The 17,233-nt window shown below is 44.6% G+C and overlaps 1 pseudogene; it reads left to right on the forward strand.

The window, feature by feature from the left end:
• The first annotated feature begins 1,502 nt into the window (after nt 1–1,502).
• Nucleotides 1,503–16,952, forward strand: LOC124706611 (annotated as a pseudogene).
• Nucleotides 16,953–17,233: the final 281 nt, after the last annotated feature.

Below are 17,233 nucleotides of genomic sequence, written 5' to 3' on the forward strand. Positions count from 1 at the left end.
CTTTTGTAAACACAGTCCGATTTTTCCCAACCTTGAACTCACGCAAAGCAGGGGATGTATGCTGAGCAACATAGTCAATTAACTCATTGGGTATGTTGAAAGGCGACACATTCAACAACATGTAAAGGCACTCTTCTGTTCAATGATTTCTCTCTTGTCTGAATCCATCTTGTCAGCAACATCACGCAAACGCTTCGCAGCAAAACTATCCTTCGAAGTGGACTTCGAAGGTTGCTTCGAGCAAATAATACCCGGTACCTTGGTACCACCCTGCAGAAACCAAACCAAAAAACATAGACAAGTAAAACATATATCTTAAAAACACAAATGCAGCATACAAAGGAAACCTATAATAGTTAAAAAAATTCATAGAAACAATAAAAAATGCAGATAGTGCTAGACAAAAGCATCAAAAACATGGGGATGTATTGGACAGAAACAACATGAACATATATAGCAGCATACATAGCAGCATAAGTATAAATTGAACAAAAATAGAAGCATATTTTGCAAAACTGTAGCACAACAAGCATAAGTAGAACATGAACAAACAAACAACACAAAATTCATGCAACTGAAAGCAGATTATCCTGCATTTGAAAGCAGGTGAGAACATTGCAACCAAGAAATGTAGCAGATATGTCGAAATTAGCAAACCCATTAGCACACAGTGTAGCAAAAATGTACAAAACGTCCACATAGTAGGCACCTGACAAGCAAATCGATCTCACCTCCATTTTGTTGAAGGCGAGGAAGCACTTATTCCACCGGAGATCGACCTTACAGGACGGTGGAGACAGCTGCTTGAGACCAAATCCTACGAAACACAGATGAACATCGTCAAGTCTACACGAGAAGGGAGCACGGGAGCAAAATCTCACAGGAAGGGAGCACGGGATGTGAGGAAGGAAATCTCACCGGTATAAGCGTCGCCTGGAGAGGATCTCGTCGACCTGCTACTTACTCCGGCAAGCCTGCGGAGGTCCAGCGTGAGCTAGGGTTTCAAACGGATGGGGTTTACAACGGGAAGAGGAACCACTAAAAGCTGCGTAGAAAACTGGGCAAACGACGGGGGACTAACCGGCGGTGGCGCGTACGGCGCGGCGGCGCCGTTCTCCGGCGTCGGCGTCGCCCCGAAATCGCCTCGCCATCGCCACGCGTTGCTCGGCAAGCGAGCAGGACAGGATAGACCCTGAAATAAATGCGAGGGTTCTGTGTCTGGAAACATCTCCAACGAGGGATGTAGGGAGCGACGTGGAACGCTGTGGATCGCCGATGCAGATGCATCCAACGGCGCTCTAGCCGGAGGACGCGAGAGTGTTCCCCCGGGGAAACACAGCGTTTTCCATAAAAAATAGTCGCTCAAGTGCGGCCACGCCTTCGTCTCCCTACACCCCAATTCTTCCCTCCACCTCTTTAAATTCCGATCAGTCTCCCCGCTCAGTTCCATCCCTCCCAAAACCTCACGCCAACTCAAAACGCTCAACCGCTCCCCCTCCGAAATGCAGAACTCACCACTCTCGTCCCCGAATGTTGGGCCAGCGCCCGAGGCGTCGCCGCCGTCGCGGCTGCTACGGCTGCTGGGAAGGGTGCAGCATTACGAGTGGGGCCACCGCGGCGACGCCTCCCTCGTCGCGCGGCTCTCTAGCGCCGGCGTCGATCAGGCCCTCCCCTACGCGGAGCTCTGGATAGGCACCCACCCGTCCGCGCCCTCCACGGTGCTCCCCGGCGGGATGCTTCTCCGCGACTGGCTCGCGCGGAATCCTGGCGCGCTCGGCCCCGACGTCCCAGCGCGCTGGGCCGGCGACCTCCCGTTCCTCTTCAAGGTACTCTCCGTCAGCTCTGCTCGTGCTCTTGCTCATTTCGTCCCGCGCCGGACACTGTGATCAAGACGCCGTACGTGTCCCTGATGCAGGTGCTGTCGGTGGCCAAGCCGCTGTCCATCCAGGCGCACCCGGACAAGGGCCTGGCGGAGCTGCTGCACGCGCTGCGCCCGGCCACATATAAGGACGGCAACCATAAGCCGGAGATGGCCATCGCCGTCACCGAGTTCCATGCGCTCTTCGGATTCGCCAGCATCGAGGTCCGTGTTGCTTAACGTTCGCAATGTCACGGGCTCGCACCCATCGTCTTGTCCCCTATCACATGGTTTTCTTTTTCCTTGTTGCACGTTTACATATGAGTATTATCCACGAATTAAAAGAGAGGGATCCGGAATCTCGGTAGGAAGTACAGTTTACTTACTAAAACAAATACTACTACGAGTACTCCGATCTGCTACTGATATGCTAAGAATGAGCCTCTTAACTTCTACATTCGGAGTCAGCTGGATTCCTTATTCTTTCCCTCTACCCAAATCGGGTAGCTGTTAATTAAGACAAAGTAACATGATGAAGTGAAAGTCCGATCATTCATTTCAAGGTTCTATGTATAAATTAGTTAACAGGAGGGATCGGATGATACACTAGCTAAGATGATGGAAGCCCATCACTGGAAGGTTTTTTATTGATATAAATTAGTTAGCACGAGGGAGGGATAAGGTTATTTTATTAGTGCCCTTTGCAAAATTATATGCAGTGTTAAATAAATAAGTAACCATATGTAATGTTCTTGCTGACACTACGGGAGAATTGCCGTACGCCGACGGCCAGGTGATGTGCCGACGGCCAAATGTCGGGGCCGTCGGCACAGTAGCCTCCGGAGCGCGGCGACGAGGATGACCGTCGGCGTTAAATTGGTCGTCGGTACAGGCTGGAGGTGCCGACGGTCACCGTCGGCACAGCTCTGGCCGTCGGCACAGGACCAGTCTGGCCGTCGGCACAACCTTTTTTTTCTTTTTTTTCCACTACAGAACTGTGCCGACGGTTAAACCGTCGGCATAGCTTTTTCCTATTTCTCAACGGCAGTCTTCAAAAAAGCATAACTAAATCATTCTAACTGAGAAAAATAAGTTATAATATATCAAATTTTGCAGAAAAACAAGATCTATCATAGAAAAATATCAAAAATGGAATATTTCAAATACCTAAATAAATTTTCTTATAAATGAGCTATAATGTTCGAGGTTTCATGGCTTTCACACGAGCCAAAAATGAAAAAATGGTCGCTCGTGGGTCGGATTAGAAATCCACGTCCAGGGTATTGCTTACCATCCTAGGGCCCACACACGTGCCAAATATGACCTCGTTTCGGAAAATTATGCCATGTCGAGGCCGTTTCCCACCTCATTTCCCCTGAAATCCATAGAACTCCGGACGTGATAGCTCTTTTCGTGAAGGGTTTTCCAAAATAATTGCCACATCCCAGTTTTGACAAACGGAATAGTTACTATGACATATAAAATGATGCCACGCGGCTCCGTGAGATTTTTTGACTTCGTTCAAATTGCCATCTGGCCAAAACAGCCCCCCAGGACATGCGGTATCGCCGTACCGGGCGTGCGGGTGCACCCATTCGCAAAAAAAATAAACGGACAAAAATTAGCACATATAATGATGCGTCGTAGAACTAAAACATTTTTTCCGAAATTTCTGGAGCGACGGATAGTTGAGCCCTAGTTCAAATCCGGTCAGTTTCCAACGGATTCGGCGGGACACCGCCGAAAGCCGCATGAGTTCCCAAAAACTAATGCGTGCACATGTCATGTGATAGGTGGTGCGTAGGTGGTCTACTATCATCGCACGGAGGTTTCATGTCATGCTAAAATGTGCCCCATGTAGCTGCTTCACAAATAAAAACCGTTTGGGCACGCTAAAAATGAAAAGATGGTCGCCCGTGGGTCGGATTAGAAATCCGCACCCGGGGTCTCGCTTTCCATCCTAGGGCCCACACACGTGCCAAATATGACCTTGTTTCGGGAAACTATGCCATGCCGAGGCCGTTTCCCACCTCATTTCCCCTGAAATCCATAGAACTCCGGATGTGATAGCTCTTTTCGTGAATGGTTTTCCAAAATAATTGCCACATCCCAGTTTTGACAAACATAATAGTTACTATGCCATATAAAATGACGCCACGCGGCTCCGTGAGATTTTTTGACTTCGTTCAAATTGCCATCTGGCCAAAACAGCCCCCCAGGACATGCGGTATCGCCGTACCGGGCGTGCGGGTGCACCCATTCGCGAAAAACTAAACGGACAAAAATTAGCACATATAATGATGCGTCGTAGAACTAAAAACATTTTTTCCGAAATTTCTGAAGCGACGGATAGTTGAGCCCTAGTTCAAATCCGGTCAGTTTCCAGCGGATTCGGTGGGACACCGCCGAAAGCCGCATGAGTTCCCAAAAAGCTAATGCGTGCACATGTCATGTGATAGGTGGTGCGTAGGTGGTCTACTATGATCGCTCGGAGGTTTCACGTCATATTAAAATGTGCCCCATGTAGCTGCTTCACAAATAAAAACTGTTTGGGCACGCTAAAAATGAAACGATGGTCGCCCGTGTGTCAGATTAGAAATCCGCACCCGGGGTCTTGCTTCCCATCCTAGGGCCCACACACGTGCCAAATATGACCTCGTTTCGGTAAACTATGCCATGCCGAGGCCGTTTCCCACCTCATTTCCCCTGAAATCCATAGAACTCCGGACGTGATAGCCCTTTTCGTGAAGGGTTTTTCAAAATAATTGCCGTATCCCACTTTTGACAAACGAAATAGTTACCATGACATATGAAATGACGCCACGCGGCTCCGTGGGATTTTCAAATTGCCATCTGGCCAAAACAGGGACCACGGGACATGCGGTATCGCCGTACCGGGCGTGCGGGTGCACCCATTCGCGAACAAACTAAACGGACAAAAATTAGCACATATAATGATGCATCTTAGAACTAAAAACATTTTTTCCGGAATTTCTGGAGTGACGGATAGTTGAGCCCTAGTTCAAATCCGGTCAGTTTCCAGCGGAATCGGCGGGACACCGCCGGAAGCTGCATGGGTTCTCAAATAGCTAACGCGTGTACATGCCATGTGATAGGTGGTGCGTAGGTGGTCTACTATCATCGCACGGAGGTTTCACGTCATACTAAAATGCGCCCCATGTAGCTGCTTCACAAATAAAAACCGCTTGGGCACGCTAAAAATGAAAATATGGTCGCCCGTGGGTCGGATTAGAAATCCGCGTCCGGGGTCTTGCTTCCCATCCTAGGACCCACACACGTGCCAAATATGACCTCATTTCGGAAAACTATGCCATGCCGAGGCCGTTTCCCACCTCATTTTCGATAAAGTCAACCAGATTTAAAGTAGAGGTACTTGATCTATTGCTCATGATTTTTGGGTAAATTAAATTGTAGGTTCAAAATATGATATGGATGTCATATTTGTATTCCTCTTATTTTTCTGATCAATTTAGACATATTATTTGCCAAATTCGTATTTACTAATATTAATTATTCCATATTAAATAAAAAGACAAAAATTAAATCATTTAAATGTTTTCAAATTATATATTATTATTTTTTATATATATTCATTGTTGTTTACTTAAGTAATTGTTTAGAATTCAAAAATATAGAGATGTGGCAGCACGGTCAAAGGGTTAATATGATTGATATGGTAGTATTAACAACAAGGGCGTCATTTCTTTCATGGAAGCTCATCCGAAGAGAACCAAGAAGTTAAGCGTGCTGGGGCAGGAGTAGTGTGAGGATGGGTGACCAACTGGGAAGTTTGAATACAAGTGCAATTTGACCTAAGATTAGATGTACTAAGTGTAAGTGTGATCGTGAAAGATTAACAAGTAAAAAAGAATATGAAGAAAATTGAAAAAAAATAAAAAATATATTTTTTCAAAAAAATATTTTAAATCTTTTTTCTAAAAAAAAATTGAAAATTTTGAAATACTATGCCGACGGTTATACCGTTGGCACAACAATCTGTGCCGACGGTGATCGGGCAGTCCCCGACCGGAACTATGCCGACGAAGCTACGCCGACGGTCACCGTCGGCACAGCCTGTGCCGACGGCCTTCCTTGCTGTGCCGACGGCTGGCGGCCGTCGGCATACTGGAGCTCTCCCGTAGTGTGAACAGGTTGTGGAGTAGTTTGAGCTGTCCTAGTAGTGCAATGGTATTCTAATACTATCAACAAGCGGAACTCACACTAACATTGTTTTCTTTTTTGAGATGACACACTAAAAAAAAGTTGCATTCTCCTTTCCTATGTCACTTTGTATTAGCATTCATATAGTACTTCAGGAAACATTGAGGGCATCAATATATAATCAGCTCAGCTTCAAGCAGACGAAGTCCTCCTCGCTCGAACCTGAGACAGAAGCAAACAGCAGTAGCAGATCAGCCAATCGACATTGAGGGCAACGCTATATGATCAGCTCAATCGGTGACTAAGGAAAGTCAGCAACCTCCTCCCCCCCCCCCCCCCCGCTGCCTTCTCGCCGTAGATCGAAGGGCGTTGTACCGCCAGACGAGACGAGGAGATGTTCACCGTGGAACACGGAGAGGTGCCGTCTAAGAGACCACTATGGAAGACTAGACCGCACAGATCTCCTAGCTGCGACGAGCACACTAGTGCAGCTTACAACTTCTACCAAGGACACCCAAGACGGAAAAAGGGAAAACTTGGGAGCAGCCACAGAACACGAAGTTGTAGGGCAGCCGAGCAGAGACGTGCTTCAAATGAGAGAACGATACCCATGGCGCCGAAGCCTTCCAATCCGACGGATTTTGAGATTTCACGCGGACGAAGGTAGGGGGTGGGGAGATGGAACCTTCGCAGCGTCTCCAAGAAGGCAAACATCTCCCAAAGGGTCGCCCCCATTGTGGTCAGCGGCCAAGGATTTCTCCCGGGCCAGGTTCGCCCCGCCGGTTCCCTATCTAGGGTTTGTGCCGGCATGGGAGGAGAGAGCCAAAAGACAAGGACGAGACTTGACCTTCGGGATATGGCACAGGCAAACAAAGCCACCTACGCACGACCCGCATCCGCTGTCGCCCTGTCACCCGCACGACCATGGCACCGGTCAGCAACATCACCGGCCGCACGATCGATGTTGCCTCTCCGCACATGACCGCCGCCTCGTCATCCGAAACCCTCCATGTAGGACGCGGAGCGGGAGATCCTCACCGCCACCTTCACTAATAGGCCACATGGGCTTGCCCGGAGCCCTTCTGAGGCGGTGGTGAGGGAAGGGGAGCAGGAGTGGGAGGGGCGGCGGCAAGGAAAGGGGAGCAGGAGGGCGGCGCGAGAGAACCCTAGTGGCCCCTATGTGTGCATGAACTCAACTACTTTAGTGAAATCCACCAGAATCTCAGTAGCAAGTGTACATGATGTCGTCAACTTGAAATATGCAAACCTTTTTCTAATAGCACGTGTGTCACACGTTCAGACTCGTGTTCGATAGAAAATGGGGGGCATTGTAGAGTGGGTGCCTTGATTAATTTATTTTGGAGTGAGCATGATTCTTTCTATCCCTCCATGCTCTGGACAGTGGTTCAGACTCTTATTATGGAAGTCCCGTATCACTGGAAGATATTATGCATTCGCAAAATAATTGTAAGATATTATGGATATTTTCTTGAGCATGTAGACGTGCGCACATGCACCATAACATGGACACAGTCACATCGAAATGTCAACTCATACACATTGGCCATTGCTTTGCCCTCTTATTGGCGAACACTGATTGTTTTCTTCCTGTTTCACTGTTTTTCTTTATAAAATGAAGGCAAAAGATTTGGCTTCTACAGTATTAATTAAGAAAATAGTTCCCACCTGTTGTTGCACTGCTACGTATTTTATATACAATTGGCCAAAAACATGCGTGCTTGAACCGTCGACTAATTTAGGCTGAAGTGCATTCGAATCTCAACAGGAAGTAGTATAATGTATGTTGAAATTGTATGCTACCTCCATTTAATACAATAATAATGTACACCTTAGTTTTTTTCTTCTGGAGTAATTAATTAATATGAAGGCCCATCTTTCGGAGGTTTATGGATAAACCAGTTTAAGACACTGACGGTCTATTTAATGACCTTTGCAGAAGGCAAAATAGGAAGTCAGAAATTAGTTTAAAAGTGCCTCACATATGACCTTTTTTTGTCCGATTGCTGTAGACTCAGACGTGGCTAAATCTGATTCCTAATTCATGTTCTACTGAGACAAAAAAAAAGGCAATGATGCTTCTGTGATGCATGTGTGAGCCCATGTCGTATGGAGATCATAAGAAAAACGTGTGTGTATAGCATTACTCTAGTAGTTGCGTGTTTAAAGTTCCAAGTTTCAATAGTCTCCTTTACATCAAAGCATCGAGACAGAAAGTTTTAGCATTTTCTGGAAGAAAAATTGCACTTTGAGCAATAATAAGTTGAATTGCTCTTAAACTACTGTCGGAATGCTATTACAAGGTGGCGTAAGGAGAAATCAGATTTGCTGCAAATTGTTTGTGGCCCCTGGAGCATCTATTCCGTGTATGTTAACTATTATGTAGTGATTTTTTTTCTTCAAAAAACAAAGTCAGACACTGCAATTTTGTAGCTCCGTGGTGATTTGCACTTTGTACTTTCAGATCGAGTGCAAGAGAAAAGGTTGCACCTGTGGTGGGGCTAATCAAGTTTGCAAGTAGATACAGATATTGGTTGTGTCTAAAGATAGGACTAGCATAGATTATGTTGCCCATGCATACCTGCCCATTTGTTGTTGTTTTTTCGAAAATGAGACTATGCCCCAGCCTCTGCATCGATCGATGCAAGAGGCCTTTTATTACCTCATTCAAAGTTTAAGTCTTACAGAAGATTACAACATGAGTCGCAAAGGATTGATACATGTATCAAGCATCAACCATCTAAAAACAAAAAAAAACATGCCTACTCTCTCCTTAAATGAAGCTTCTATTTGTTACTACTAAGACTAGCCGTGATAGCTTTTTGGACACTAATCATTCATTCTACTGCTAAATCAATGCAACCTCCGGTGCTGCATTGGTTGCCTTACCAAGTTGATCAAATACCTAATTGTACTCACTATGTTGATCGTTATCCTCTAATTGAGAAGTCCGGTGGTAGGCACACATGCTCGTGTAACCAGGAGCCCTAGTTCGAGGAAGCACCCAACTTAATGACGGACTTAGAGTGACACCTTCCTCTCTGATCTTCTTATTTTGATATTCTGTAGCTAACTAATTGATGGATAAGAAAGATAGCTGGAGATCTACCGTACTTTCAAATTCCTGCTACTTATTACTTATTATAGTCACCCTTCCTTAGACTTGTTATTCTTTTAAGATAGGGTTCTAAGCTATGAGAGCCCCAAAATAGTGCAGAGTCTATTATGGGTGGCAATCCAACAAATTTTTTTAGACTTTCATTATGAGAGTCACGTGTAGCCGATCCCATGAATTGTGTCGTAGAACCTGAGCCTGTCGAGCAAAGGCCGCTGGAATTGTGGTTCTAGGATATCTCGGTCGGGGTTATGGGTATAGGATCAATGTATCATGCCTTCGTACAGAGGGTGATTGAGTTCATCAAGCTGGATAGCATAGATCTTCTCGAGGTGAAGGTCAATCATCCAAGTGTCATGGTCTACGCTAGCATTAATATCTTGTTCTTGCGGAGGGAGGAAGTGTATAGCAGAGGCACCAATAACTACAGTGGTGTCTCCTTAACCCAAGGTGACTTCTAAAATTTTGAAGTGCATCCATATCTTATTGTGATTGTAGTGCAAGCATCAAAGAGCTGATGGTCCATGTCGTCACAAGGTGTGGAGAGTCCCACTAGAGGCTTGTGCAGCGACTTCCGGTGGTGCCAAAGCCACCTTAGCCAAAGCCTCCATCGACAAAATGCAATGTCCATAATTTATAGAATCCCCAGATTTTTGAAGAGACGGACGCGAGACCAGTTGGCCTTGCATTTCGCACCCGTAACATCTTCTTTACCTGCCCCAAAGGAAGCTTCTGCACATTTCATTGAAGGGCAAATGGAATTTATACTTATTTAGAGAGCCATAAACAAGTGGGTTTGGTATGATGGCAGTGTAAATTTGATAGAGTAGACCTTCCTGCCACAACGATGAATCTCCCTTTACAAGCCGCTACCTTGTTAGAAGTTTTTTATTCATATTATCTTGAATACCCACCCTTTTCAGGCGGCCAATGGAGACCGTTAGGCCCAACTATTTGATTGGGAACTCGACTTTGGAAGCGTGAAAATCATGAAAAAATAAAGTCGAGGTCAAGGTTCTCAGACCTGATAGGTGTGATGAAGCTCTTGGGAATATTGGTGCATAATCCACCAACCTGACCAAAGGTGGACGATGTGTGCTAGGTTCTCGATGCCCTCCCTCATTGGCCAAAGGAAAATGACTGTGCCACCAGCATACAAGGATATTATGATGTTGTAGTACCTTGCCGGTAGTAGAATGAGGATGCTTGCCTCCGTAGCTAGGTGAAGGAGCCGCTGCAAGGGGTCGATAGACAAGTCAAAGACAAGGGGAGACATCAAGTATCCTTATGTTGAAGTCATCTGCCATGGATAATTAATAGGGGATTAGGGATGCCATTAAGGGAGTTGATTTGGCAATATCAAGGTTGACCACGAGGGGCGGCTTGTTGGAATGAAGGCGTATGCATACACATGATGTATATGGAGTTTCATGGAGGCTCCTAGTTTTGAGGAAGGCACTCTGGCTTTCAGAGACAGGGTCATTAATTCGTTTTAGGGCGAAGCCTCATTGCTAAGGCTTTCCAGATGATCTTGGTCACAACATGGATGAGGTTGGTGGGGTTGTAATCTTTGATGCCACCATATTTTTGTGTGATAATTAAGGGTGATGAGAGCAATTTTGAGGATGAGAAAGTTGTGTGTTTTCCTGTCGTGAAGGCAATCACCCCACACATAAGGTCATGGGAGATGATGTCCAAACAATATGAGAAGAAAACACTAGTGAAGCCGTCTGAGCCTAAAGCCTTTTGTTTTTTTAATTTTCCAATCGCCCCTTAGGTTTCTCCATTGGTGGCATGATCATGTAGGTTGGCCATATTGGAGGCCCTACACACAAAGAGCCTCTCAATGGAAGTCCCAAGAAGTTCGAGAACTGATTGACGATGATTGTTTCTTTGGTTGCATCGCAGGCGACACAAACATCGGCAACCAATAGCTTCGACATGTGGTTCTAGCTCCTTATAGCATTAGCGCGGAGGTGAAAGTATTTGGTGCAAGTGGCTTCCCATAGATTAGTGATTCTGGAGGCCTGGCACTACTTGGATCTTTGCAAAACTGCCAGAGCAATAACACTTCTTTTGAATTTGAAATGAAGCTCGGTACAACAGGGGAGAGAGCCCTAAGGTCTTGAGCCATGTCGATTTGCAAAATGATTTCGAGGCCCAAGGTGAGATTGAACTTTGCCACAGAGAAAATGTTTTTTTTCTCTAGGCTCGCAACCACATGAATATGAGTAGTAGGCATGTCGACCCAGAAGTTCGCGAATATAAAATACTTAGGATTTAGAGAGCCTACTGGGTTGGAGTGCAAGAGCACACAATGGTCTGACAGAGATAAAAGGGTAGAGGATTCATAGTGTGGTTATCGAAGGAGATAATGACAGAGTAGTCGGTGGGTGCGTGGTCTCGGGACCGGTGTGGGTGCTGGAGCGGCGGTTCCAGTGTGGTAGGGTGTCATCTATGGCCGCTTGCGTTCTCTCGGGACCAACATATGTGTGTCGCCGATGTACCATTTTTCGCTCGGTTTTTCCGTAATTAACCAGGCAACTATCTTCTTAATCAATGGAACGGGCAGATCTTTCGCCTCACGTTTAAAAAAGTGTGGTTATCGAAGGAGACATCCCAGGCATAGTTGTAGTCTAATAAATGTGGGGTTTTCTTGGTCATTGTTCAACGTGAATTTCCTCAAGGCTGTAGTTTGGGTTAGAGTTATTTTTTCTCTGCAACTTTTTTTTCTAAAATGGGGAAGCCCCTACCTTTGCATCAATTGATGCATACGGCCCAGCAACCGTCGGCATAGGAGTGACATGGCGGTAAAAGATGAGATTACTTGACGCGGTAATTTAGTATCACAAATGCATAACTAGGAGGTAAAAGGTGAGATTACTCTTTAATTGAAATAATGGAGGGTTTTTTTTGAAAAGGAATGGAGGTTTTATTTGCAGTTCTTTGTTTTTGTTATCTTATTATACTTTACTTGTAAAGTAACATGTTATTTATACCATTGTGAAGGAGCTCAAGGATGTTCTAAGGACTGTACCTGAAGTTGTAGGGCTTATTGGACGTGAAGATGCAAAGAAGCTTACAAATTTTAAAGGATATCATGGGGGTAATGACGTAAGATCCCTTCTGCGATCGGCGTTCACTAAGCTAATGGCATCAAGTAAAGAAGCAGCTTCTGAAGCAATTAATAAATTGAAGTCCCGCCTTAATGATTCAAGCAAGGTAAACTATTTATTAATTTAGAATTATGGGGGCCATTTATATTTTTGTGGCATTAACTTTTCAAAACTTTTCTTTAATTATCATGTGCACCTATGAATCACGGATAATTCTAGACTATTGTATCTATATCGGGTAGTGTGATATGGAATTGTCTCCAATATGTTCCCGATTCGTAGGGATGACACCCATAGGGTTTGGTTACTGGTGGAGACACCCCATACCCTAACCAGTTGGTCCCGAGCTTACCCATGAACCGTACCCATATATATCCACGGGTATAACTTTTTTTCCATACTCGTCACCGTCTAGGGTAAATGGGTAACCACGTGTTAGAATATCCATTCACATTTGCAACACATGTACTTGAGAAGAAAATAGTCAAAAACATCAACATATAATTATAATTTATAGGCGACATCATATTATAAACAACAACACATCATGAAAATCATGCACTCTCATAAACATCAACATATAGTCATAAACACCAACACAAGGTCGTGAACAGCAACACACATAGTCATACCCTTTAAGTTCTCAACCTCACAAAAACTATAGATGTAATTCAATCGACATGATACCATAAAATAAGCATTATAACAAAGGTTTGGCACTATAATGATTACAAGCATATGGGTACGCGGATATGGGTTCTATTTTCAAAAAAGGGCGCTTTATTACTCAAAAGTTTTGACGTAACACACCCGGTCTCTGCATAGCTAGGATGCACACAGTCGTTTGACAAGTTTACACTTTAGTTCATAATGAAAGTAACGAGAAACAGAAGTCTATCATGGAATAGGAGCCACAATCCGCAGACTATGCAGCCACCTATGTTGGGTAACAAACTCATTGGCCGAATTCTCCAATCGTGTAGACACCTCCGTAAATAGGTCGCGGTTCTCCACACGTTGAAGCGACGACCATGAACGGAGCGTAGCCGTAGACCGGTAGATTACATGCATAAGAGAAGAGTTTTTGTCATTAAAAACCTTGTCATTTCTACATAGCCATAGCGACCAAATAACGGTGATCGCTCCTACTCTGATAAGATTTTTAAATCTGACCTCTACCCCATTTAGGCAATTGCTAAAAATATTTCCCCAATCCTAACCTCTACTCGGATATGGGTTCTATGGTTCCATACCTGTACCAACTCTACATGATGGGTTTAAAATTTCCCCAATTCCATACTCAGTATTTCCCCAACCCCTTTCCTAAGGTGCTGGGTCGTGGGAAACCGGTGCCATCCCTACCGATGCAAATCTGGTTTTTCCCGGATTTATATGGATGTGTGCATCACTCGATGCAGATGCTCGGGGTTATCCTCCTTAAAAATACTTGTATAGATAAATTGAACACTTAAATCAGTAGCTAAATACACGTATGTTGCGATGGAATAAAGTAATGTACAATAAAATTAATAATATGATGGATTCATAGCATGTCATAACAAATGCTAGCGTTTACGATGCCTGTAACTCCCTTGACCATGTTGGAACTAATCTTGTTAGTTAGTAGTTTATGATGTTAGAGCTAGCTGTATAGCGGCCGGAACAACAGCACAAAGAGTTAGTGTGTGCGCGTGAGTGGATCGGCAAGCCAGGAGATGAGTGCATGATGCATTGCTAGTTTACTTAGTCAAGATTCATGTGTTTAGTTAGTGGCAGGCTACATGCATGGATCAAGATAGCCGAGCTGTGTGGCCGTTGCGTGAGCCGTGAGGATCGGTCTGCAAGTGCTAAACGTGTGGCTAGTTAGTGGAGTCATTAGTGGAGCATGTAGTTAATGGGTGAGTGGTTGTGTCAGCCGTGTGTGGCTATTCAAGCCAATGTAATCATCCGTGTTTGCTAAGTTGAACAAGAGGAAAAAGGCACAAGCGTGCGGTGCCGGAAAAATCCTCTGCGTGTTCTTCTTCTCCCTATATATATGTGTGTGTTGATCCTTGGGCAAAACTATCATTTGGTATCAGAGCCTCGTGCGGCGAGGTCCGAGTCTTCATCTTCATCGAGCTGCGTCGCGAGCGATGGAGGAAGATGTGTTGCCCGGTAAGTTGCGCCACCGGCGGCAAGGAGGTGATGGCCATGGCGTGAAGGCCATTGCCATGAGGAGTTCATCGTCCATGTACGAGTCGTCGACAAGGTGCGTCATCGCCGACAACATGGGGGAGAGAGACACCGGCAAGTTGCGGCACCGGTGGAGAACATGGAGGCGAGTCACCGGCGAGCTGCGCCACCGGTGGCGAAGTTGGACGCGAGTCACCGGCGAGTTGCGGCACCGGCGGCGAACATGCAGCAGCGAGCGCGTCACGGCGGTGTGCTCGCGGTGAAGGCGTAGGAGGTGCGTCTCTCGGTGAGGCCAATGGCGACGGCGGCAATCGGCGTGCAAGATGGCATTGGTGGCCATCTGCGAGGTGCACTGATGACATCGACGTCCATGGGCTTCAAGAGAGAAATAAGAACAACAAGATTAGGGAGGTGATAAGGATCAGACCACTCGTGGTTCTAATATATCTTCCTTTTCCACCATCACTTTGTAAGAAGATGAGAATGGTCTTCCTTCCTCTTAGCTCAATCATTGCATCTACATCTTTTTTCCGATAAGGATTGCATCTACATCTAGCTAAGTTGATACTCCGGCATCCCACACAACATATATATCTTCTTAAAAACTCTAGTGAATCTTCATTATTGGATGTAGTGGACGGAGCCTCAAAAGTTAAGGCTAGTGAACTTTGACAACCTCTGGTTTCCTTCCTCGCCACACACATTCTCCATCATTTTGATGTGGTGCTTTAGTATTTATAAGGATAATGAGAGGGATGTGCTTGGGTGATATTTAGCGGCAATGGTGACAAGCTTCCCCTCTCCATATCCCCAACAACGAAGCCTACTGTTTAATTTTCCTTTTTGCATGGTGTCTATTTATTTATCCGCGTAAAAATTACGTTAAAACGACCGTTACTAGGTAAAAATAGTTTTAAAGAGATATATAGCTAAAACGACGGCTACTTGGTACTATATGTGGTCTACACAAACACCTTCTATGTGGCACTGTTGTCTCCAACGCAAGAGTAAAACTATGCTAGCATGCATTTAAGATGGTTTATATAGTATAAAAGATGGTAATGTGTTACTATGCTCTACACATAGTGAGCATAGATGACAAATTGTTGTTGCTGCTCCCGGAACCTGAAATCTCTTAATTCATGCCAGGCATAACTTACTTTCAACTACAAAATATTTGGAAATACCAGCGGTGAATGCTAATATGTAGAGGCAAATGCTACTGAATACGGGATCATGTCTAGTAATCAATAATGGTACAATATGTGATTGAATTAGTAGATTTATGGATGAATTTTTTAAGAACTGTTAGCTGGAAGCGTAGCAAGCAACTAGAAATATCACACTTTGTTGTATTATCCTTACTGTATGAAATTATCCTTGACAAATAATCAATTATCCAAAAAAGGTCTTTTCTTCCCGCGAAGAATAGGTGCATCACTATTATTAATATACTTTTTTACTTCAAAAATTATATTAATGGCACCTGGCATGTGCCAAGTCTTGACAATCTGCTTTTACTAATGATGATGTTCAGATTCGAACCTTAACAAAGAAAGAAGAACTGGTTTTATCTCTGGAGAGACAATATCCAGAAGATGTCGGCGTTCTAGCAGCACTTTTCTTCAACTATGTGAAGCTCAGTCCTGGTGAAGCAATTTATATTGGTGCCAATGAACCACATGCATACTTGTCTGGGGAATGCATCGAATGTATGGCTACTTCAGACAATGTTGTCCGTGCTGGTTTGACACCTAAATACAGAGATGTGCAAACACTTTGCTCTATGCTAACATACAAACAGGTGAGTTGCACGGTTACTGGTACCTTACTTTGATATTTCATATTTACCAGAAAGCAAGTAATTACCCCTTGGCTTTACTTTTGGTTTAAAATTGTGTGGGTCATTGACTGTGATCGTTGGAGCCTAGATGAGCTACAATAATGATCTCCTTTATAGCTTCTAAATATCTGTATTTGGATCATAGGGTGCATGTCCAAATATAAGAAGTTAAGAACCCAGTGTAGCCATGCTACTTACCAGTCTAATATATCGCTTGAGCTTTGATTCTCAAGCTTACCGTAATCATTGAGCCTTGTGTATGCAGATTTTCCCTGAAATACTGCAAGGGGTACCCGTGCAGCCATACGTGCGACGCTACAGCCCTCCGTCTGATGAGTTTGAGGTTGACTGTTGCTTTGTACCTCCAGGTGAAGTCGTTGTTATATCCTCAGCACCGAGTTTGTCCATCTTCCTTGTCTTGACTGGAGAGGGTGACATTCAGGTAGACTCAATGTTACACGGAGAGAAGGCAAAGGAAGGTGATGTTTTCTTCGTACCCTCGAATACTGAGGTTAAGCTCTCTGCTTGTGTCCATGCATCTATGCAGCTGTACAGAGCTGGAGTGAGCAGCAATCCTTGTATGTCTGTAATCTAACGTTGCAAGCGAAGAGTTCCCAGTTGGAAAGTATATATGAAATGGCTAGTTAGTTAAAAGGGCTGATATGATTATATCGTACATGTCCACAAAAGAATAAACCGGTTCCTTGAATGAGGCCAGGTCTTGCACATGCACTCAGCAAAAACAATGGAGTTAGTAAGTAATACATATCAGACATTCTTTTACCTTGTAATTCAGAACTAAAATGTAATTTGTACAACATCCAGTTCAGAAGATAATACAAAGATACAAATCTAAGAATAATGCATTGTTTTGTTGGCTACTAGGCCTGGGCAAAAAAATGCTTATGTCATCTTTGTTTACATCCTTA

Source organism: Lolium rigidum, chromosome 1, assembly GCF_022539505.1.
Source record: "Lolium rigidum isolate FL_2022 chromosome 1, APGP_CSIRO_Lrig_0.1, whole genome shotgun sequence".
Taxonomy (NCBI): Eukaryota; Viridiplantae; Streptophyta; class Magnoliopsida; order Poales; family Poaceae; genus Lolium; species Lolium rigidum.